The sequence below is a fragment of the Bidens hawaiensis genome, unplaced genomic scaffold (assembly GCF_021521415.1).
Source record: "Bidens hawaiensis isolate Kalapana, Puna unplaced genomic scaffold, B.hawaiensis_p1.1 tig00020892_1, whole genome shotgun sequence".
In the NCBI taxonomy this organism is placed as follows: Eukaryota; Viridiplantae; Streptophyta; class Magnoliopsida; order Asterales; family Asteraceae; genus Bidens; species Bidens hawaiensis.
The window spans coordinates 332338-340864 of record NW_027493217.1 but is presented as its reverse complement, the minus strand read 5'-3'; positions in this window follow the sequence as shown (position 1 = coordinate 340864).

The following is an 8527-nucleotide window of genomic DNA, read 5'->3' as shown; positions in this document are numbered from 1 at the left end:
TGTAACTGATGGAAACGATTACCCTCCGCGGCGGATAAATCAAGATTAACCCTCTGAAGGGCCCATGAAGCGCGGTGTTCCAACTCAACTGGAAGATGACAGGCCTTCCCATAAATCATCCGAAATGGTGTGGAACCAGTAGTAGTCTTGTAGGCTGTACGGAAGGCCCACAGAGTGTCATCTAATTTGTCGGACCAATCTCGACGATTTGAACCAACCGTTTTCTCGAGAATACGTTTGATTACCCGATTACTCATTCTACTTGCCCACTAGTCTGTGGGTGGTAGGCGGTCGTAAGCCGATGGGTGACCCCATAGCGCTGCAACGCCTTATCCATCTGCAAGTTGCAGAAGTGAGTACCTCGATCACTGATCAAGGCTTTCGGGACTCCAAAACGAGCAAATAGACTTTTTAGAAAACGGACTATCACTCGGGCATCATTCGTGGGTAGAGCTTTGGCCTCAACCCACTTAGACACATAATCGACGGCCACGAGTATGTACTTGTTCCCACGCGAAGATGGAAACGGTCCCATGAAATCAATTCCCTACACATCGAAAACCTCACAAACTTGAATAGCATTTGGGGCATTTCGTTTCACGAAGAAATGTTGCCGACATGCTGGCTACGATCACAACTCTTAACGAACAAATGAGCATCCTTAAAGATAGACGGCCAGTAAAAACCAGAATCAAAGACTTTCTTCGCCGTAGAACTGTAAGGCCCCGAACCCGGTAGCCCTACCTTAGCGTCGGATTTACTCATAAACACAGTCCTTCAAATCAGAGTTTATTAAAACTTTTCGCGGAATATAAAACATCAATCATTTGTTACAAAACATTAAATCTTTTCTTTGATACCATAACACAAAACTTTATATTCAAAACATCTTTACTTCTTTCTTCAGATGCCAGCCGTTCAATCCATGCCGTGTGTCATCCTCATGCTAACTCTATAATCAGCTCACCTGCGTGCATACTAAAAGTCAGCTACGCTGAGTGAGTTCTAGTTAATCAGGTATCATACAATTTATTCCCATATATTACTTCCCGTATCCGAAGACACATATTACTACCTTAACCTTGTATAAATATCCATAGGAGGATCGTCACGTAATATCTATTAAAAGAACCCTACCATATATATAATTTCCATAGGAGGAACACTATACTATCCATAGAAGGAACACTTTACTATCCATAAAAGGAACACTATACCTTCCATAAAAGGAACACTATATCTTCCATAAAAGGAACACTATACCTTCCATAAAAGGAACACTATACCTTCCATAAAAGGAACATTATACTTTATTATTTAATATCCATGTAAGGAGCTAGTCACTTCCCTTGACGATACGTGCAATATCCGAAGATCGTTCACGTACCATCAAGCAATCATTCATATATTTCACATTATCCATATAAGGCATACACATAAAATTATATCCTTTCGTTCATACTTTCTTACTTTCTTTAGTATTATCTTACTTTCATATCTTACGTTATAAAGAGCATTACGCCCTACATTCCTCGAGTATCACTAGGGCTCGGTACCCTCTTCGTAACCATACAACCATACGTTATCATTTCTTTCTTCTATTATCTCTATCATGTTCATACACATAAACATACATGACATACTTACCTTATTCTTAGCGCTGCAACCTGACAGTACGTGCAATATCCGAAGATCGTTCACGTACCATCAAGCAATCATTCATATATTTCACATTATCCATATAAGGCATACACTTATCTCTTAGGATAAGTGTATTGACAAACATATCGAGTATGCACACAGCCCCGAAAACGTAACACATAAATGGGGCTAGAAACTCACCTGAACTCTGCTTCTTTTTCTGATAGCTGTAAATCCCTTCCTTAACTGAGCTCGGCTGACTGTACAAGTTACACGTATCAATACTCGTCTGATCTAATCTGGTGGCCTAGTATTAGCTTACTTTAACTTATCGCTTTTAATTCATTTTCTAATCGAACTTGGCTTTAGGCGAAGTTAAACCTCAGGCGAACTTGGCTTTAGGCGAAGTTAAACCTCAGGCGAACTTGGCTTTAGGCGAAGTTAAACCTCAGGCGAACTTAGCTTCAGGCGAAGTTAAACCTCAGGCGAACTTGGCTTTAGGCGAAGTTAAACCTCAGGCGAACTTAGCTTCAGGCGAAGTTAAACCTTAGGCGAACTTGGCTTCAGGCGAAGTTATCATCAGGCGAACTTAACTTTACAGCGAAGTTGCCATCAGGCGAACTTAACTTTACAGCGAAGTTGCCATCAGGCGAACTTAGCTTGCAGGCGAAGTTCATCAGGCGAACTTAGCTTGCAGGCGAAGTTCGTCGCGTTGAAGGCGAAGTTGCCCAGATGAAGGCGAAGTTGCCCAGACAGCCGCTGTTCGGTTACTTTCCAGCATTTTGAGCGATTTTAACACCCTTGCTATGGTTCAATATCACCCACTACGCTTCCCAACCATTTTTGGTCGCTTATACACTAAAAAGCTTGGATCTTTAAACCTCAAAGATCAAGAATCATACCTTTTTGGGCTTGTTTGGATCTCGTTTACTTGCTTATCACCACTAATCGCTCTCTCTCTCACTCGGGTCTGCCGGATCTGCCTTCGGTCCGGCGGCGGTATGTGTGTGGTGTGTGTGTGTGTTAGGGAGTTTGGTGGAAATGAAAGATATTTTGGGTTTAGGGGATATTTATACCCCTGAAATCCCATGGACCTAAGGCCCATTCTCATTTAACCCATCTCTATTAATCCTAGTCCATAACCCACGTCCATTACCCGACACTAGCCCGACCCATACCAACCTCTATTCTTTTATTTAATTCCTGATAACCCGAGTAACTTTCCCTCTATTATTAAGTAATATAATTAATATTATTTTGGGATTTTCGGGATGTTACAAGTCTTCCCTCCTTAAAGAGGTTTCGTCCCCGAAACCTAACTTATTCCCTATAAAAGGAAAACTTCTTATATTTACACGCTTTATTGAATCGCCTTCGCTTTCCGAGTTATCCCTCTTACTTCCGACTTTGCAGTCATCGAATGGTGGTCATGTGTTTTAGCTATTTAAGGTAGCTTGTCCATGAGGCCCTCTATGTACCAAGTCTCGTTTCGATTTTCAAGAGGCTTTGTCCTAAATCATATTAATGCTAAAGCCTAAGTCGACACTCTATCACAACACGTCAATTTATCATGACTAACATGCATTCAGACAATTTGTACCATAATTAATAAACACCAGTCTAAATTTCAACATAAAACAACACGCATCGAGTCATCAATAAGTTACACATAGATTTAATACTTATGGCTAGCATCTAGCCTTCTTGAATGGCTTCTCTAAGCATACGGAGGAATATGTTAGACCTCAAGCACTATTTTCTCCTTCATGTCCTCCCTTTGGCTTCTTGCAATCCCTTGCTAGGTGCCCACGTCCTCCACAGTTGTGACACCTATGGTAATCATCACATTCCCAAGAGGAATGTCCTGCTCTTCCACACCTGTAGCAAACACCTAATCCCTTTCTGCACTCTCCGGGGTGTCTCTTCCCACATTTTTCACAAGCAGTGAACCCCTCTTGCCTTGCCTTCTTTTTGCGTGGATCCACCTCATTGGCTTCCTCTGGTTCTGGGGTTGGGTTCTTTTTCTTCGGTTCCATCTTCTCCCCTTCACAGTTGGCAAGGTCCTCATAAATCATCTCGGCCAATTCCACGGCCGAGTCAAATGTTGCGGGCTTACTAGACTTAACCAAAGTGCGAACATTCCGTGGAAGTCCCCTTACGTAACACTTGATCCTTTTAGCTTCGGTGTTCACCATGTCAGGTACCAACCTAGACATGCGGTTGAATTCAGTAGTATACTCCCGTTGTGTCATCCCTCCCGCTTTCAAATTTAGAAACTTCATCTCCACTCTTTTAACTTCTGTATCAGCGCAGAACCTCTTCATCACCATGTCCTTTAGGTCATTCCAACTCATCGCCTTGATCTCTTCACGGGTCTTCCTCTGCTCCACACTCTCCCACCAATACATAGCCTCATCTTCAAAAGATTGAGTGGCATAACCGACAGCTTGGTCAGGACGGCACTCGCTAATGCGGATAACCTTATCCATGGCGGTTATCCACTGAAGAGTAGCGATTGCATCTCCTAAACCAGTCATCTTAGGCGGGTCACAACCTTTGAAGGACTTATAGTTGCAACCGCCTCGGCCCCTCTTCCTATCATCATCTTTCACAGACTTTACCTCACTCGAGTCACCCCTTTCCCTCTCGTTATCCTTTCTATTATTACCACCTGCCCCTTCAACGGTTCGTTCACGGCTTCCAGCAGATCCTTCAGGATTCAGGTTCTTCACAGCAGCAACTACAGCTTGAACAATGGCTGCTTAAACTGCAGGGCTAAGTTGAACTTCTTCGTTGTTGTTCTGGTCTCCTCCAGCGGCGCTCCCTTCATCTTCGGTGTGGGAAGCTTCTTCTACCGAGGGTTGCCGGACAAGACGAGGCCTGCCACGACGTCCAGTGCGACCCCCAGTTCCCACAAATTCTCCAGCTCCAGCCATCAGTATTCTTAAAGGGACAACACAAACATCATCACTCAAGGAACTATTTAGTATAAGGATAGCAAGGCTAACAGGTAATAACAGTGGCCAGCTGTGACTAGCTGATCACGTTGCTTTCCGTGTCCTATTCGCTTCCCTTTATGAGTCTATTTGTGCTGGTTCTACTTAGGCAGTTAGTCAAATCAACAATCAATTACCTCTATCCTTAACGTTCACATATCTTTCCTTTCTCATTAACATATATCATTTAATCGTACACCTTACCTTTACTGATTTTTGCTTGAGCGACACATGGCATTCTTGAACTGGCATCTTCTTTCTTTTCTTACTTAAATCCCATTCTCTGTTCGAGTCTAAGCATGTAGGATGCTTAAATCTCTCGAACTTATGCTCTGATACCAACTTGTAAGGCCCCGAACCCAGTAGCCCTACCTTAGCGTCGGATTTACTCATAAACACAGTCCTTCAAATCAGAGTTTATTAAAACTTTTCGCGGAATATAAAACATCAATCATTTGTTACAAAACATTAAATCTTTTCTTTGATACCATAACACAAAACTTTATATTCAAAACATCTTTACTTCTTTCTTCAGATGCCAGCCGTTCAATCCATGCCGTGTGTCATCCTCATGCTAACTCTATAATCAGCTCACCTGCGTGCATACTAAAAGTCAGCTACGCTGAGTGAGTTCTAGTTAATCAGGTATCATACAATTTATTCCCATATATTACTTCCCGTATCCGAAGACACATATTACTACCTTAACCTTGTATAAATATCCATAGGAGGATCGTCACGTAATATCTATTAAAAGAACCCTACCATATATATAATTTCCATAGGAGGAACACTATACTATCCATAGAAGGAACACTTTACTATCCATAAAAGGAACACTATACCTTCCATAAAAGGAACACTATATCTTCCATAAAAGGAACACTATACCTTCCATAAAAGGAACACTATACCTTCCATAAAAGGAACACTATACTTTATTATTTAATATCCATGTAAGGAGCTAGTCACTTCCCTTGACGATACGTGCAATATCCGAAGATCGTTCACGTACCATCAAGCAATCATTCATATATTTCACATTATCCATATAAGGCATACACATAAAATTATATCCTTTCGTTCATACTTTCTTACTTTCTTTAGTATTATCTTACTTTCATATCTTACGTTATAAAGAGCATTACGCCCTACATTCCTCGAGTATCACTAGGGCTCGGTACCCTCTTCGTAACCATACAACCATACGTTATCATTTCTTTCTTCTATTATCTCTATCATGTTCATACACATAAACATACATGACATACTTACCTTATTCTTAGCGCTGCAACCTGACAGTACGTGCAATATCCGAAGATCGTTCACGTACCATCAAGCAATCATTCATATATTTCACATTATCCGTATAAGGCATACACTTATCTCTTAGGATAAGTGTATTGACAAACATATCGAGTATGCACACAGCCCCGAAAACGTAACACATAAATGGGGCTAGAAACTCACCTGAACTCTGCTTCTTTTTCTGATAGCTGTAAATCCCTTCCTTAACTGAGCTCGGCTGACTGTACAAGTTACACGTATCAATACTCGTCTGATCTAATCTGGTGGCCTAGTATTAGCTTACTTTAACTTATCGCTTTTAATTCATTTTCTAATCGAACTTGGCTTTAGGCGAAGTTAAACCTCAGGCGAACTTGGCTTTAGGCGAAGTTAAACCTCAGGCGAAATTAGCTTCAGGCGAAGTTAAACCTCAGGCGAACTTGGCTTTAGGCGAAGTTAAACCTCAGGCGAACTTAGCTTCAGGCGAAGTTAAACCTTAGGCGAACTTGGCTTCAGGCGAAGTTATCATCAGGCGAACTTAACTTTACAGCGAAGTTGCCATCAGGCGAACTTAACTTTACAGCGAAGTTGCCATCAGGCGAACTTAGCTTGCAGGCGAAGTTCATCAGGCGAACTTAGCTTGCAGGCGAAGTTCGTCGCGTTGAAGGCGAAGTTGCCCAGATGAAGGCGAAGTTGCCCAGACAGCCGCTGTTCGGTTACTTTCCAGCATTTTGAGCGATTTTAACACCCTTGCTATGGTTCAATATCACCCACTACGCTTCCCAACCATTTTTGGTCGCTTATACACTAAAAAGCTTGGATCTTTAAACCTCAAAGATCAAGAATCATACCTTTTTGGGCTTGTTTGGATCTCGTTTACTTGCTTATCACCACTAATCGCTCTCTCTCTCTCACTCGGGTCTGCCGGATCTGCCCGGATCTGCCTTCGGTCCGGCGGCGGTATGTGTGTGGTGTGTGTGTGTGTTAGGGAGTTTGGTGGAAATGAAAGATATTTTGGGTTTAGGGGATATTTATACCCCTGAAATCCCATGGACCTAAGGCCCATTCTCATTTAACCCATCTCTATTAATCCTAGTCCATAACTCACGTCCATTACCCGACACTAGCCCGACCCATACCAACCTCTATTCTTTTATTTAATTCCTGATAACCCGAGTAACTTTCCCTCTATTATTAAGTAATATAACTAATATTATTTTGGGATTTTCGGGATGTTACAAGAACTCACACTGTGGTGACGTTCTGTCGGTCCCACATGACAATGGCTCAGAATTTGCCATCCTTCCTTGACATCTACACACCTCTTAATAAGCTGATCAGCACCAATGCGGAAAAGATACGGGTCGTCCCAAAGTTAAAATTTGATGTCAGCAAAGAATTTCTTCTTTTGCTGGTAAGGCATCTTCGGGAGGTATCCGTCAGCAAGATAGTTCGCGAAATCAGCGAACCATGGAAAACCTTCCTCTTGTGCAGTAACAAACATCAGACTCTCCATCGGAAAACGATCGTCGATCCTTCCCCCCGAATCTCCTAACTCAACTCCCTCTAGACGTGAAAGATGATCGACCGCCACATTCTTGGCCCCCTTTTTCTCACGGATCTCTATATAAAACTCTTGAAGCAATAGGATCCATCGGATAAGACGAGGCTTAGCAATCTGCTTGCTGAAGAGATATCGAATAACGACATGATCCGTGTAAACAATCATCTTGGACAGGACCAGATAGGATCTAAATTTGTCAAAAGCGAACACCACAGCTAAAAGCTCATTTTCGGTGGTAGTATAGCTCTCCTGTGCGCCATTTAAGGTCCGGCTAGCATAGTAGATCGGATGGAAGTGTTTATCCTTCCGCTTTCCAAGAACCGCTCCGACTGGGAAGTCGATTGCGTCACACATCAACTCGAATGGTAACGACCAGTCGGGAGCAACCATGATCGGGGCGTTAATGAGTTTGTCTTTCAGAAGATCAAACGCCTTGATACACTGCTCAGAAAAAACAAATGGAGTATCCTTCTCCAAAAGTTTGGTCATGGGTCTCGCGATCTTAGAAAAATCTTTGATGAATCGGCGGTAGAACCCGTCATGACCTAGAAAGCTACGAATGGATCTCACAGAAGTAGGTGGGGGAAGATTAGAATTGGTCTCGACCTTTGCTCGCTCAACCTCTATCCCCACACTTGAGATCCGATGACCCAGAACAATGCCCTCGCGAACCATGAAATGACACTTCTCCCAGTTAAGGACTAGGTTGGTGTCAACGCAGCGGGACATCATCCTTTCGAGATTTGATAAACAATGATCGAAGGAACTCCCAAATACGGAAAAATCGTCCATGAACACTTCCATGGAGTCCTCGATCATATCATTGAAAATGACCACCATACACCTATGTAATGTGGCCGGAGCGTTACAAAGTCCAAACGGCATACGTTTGTAAGCAAACGTTCCGTAAGGGATGGTAAAAGTGGTTTTCTCCTGGTCGTCGGGAGCTATCGGGACCTGGAAGTACCCAGAGAAACCATCTAGGAAGCAGTAGTACTGCTGACCTGCTAAACGCTCTAACATCTGATCAATGAAGGGT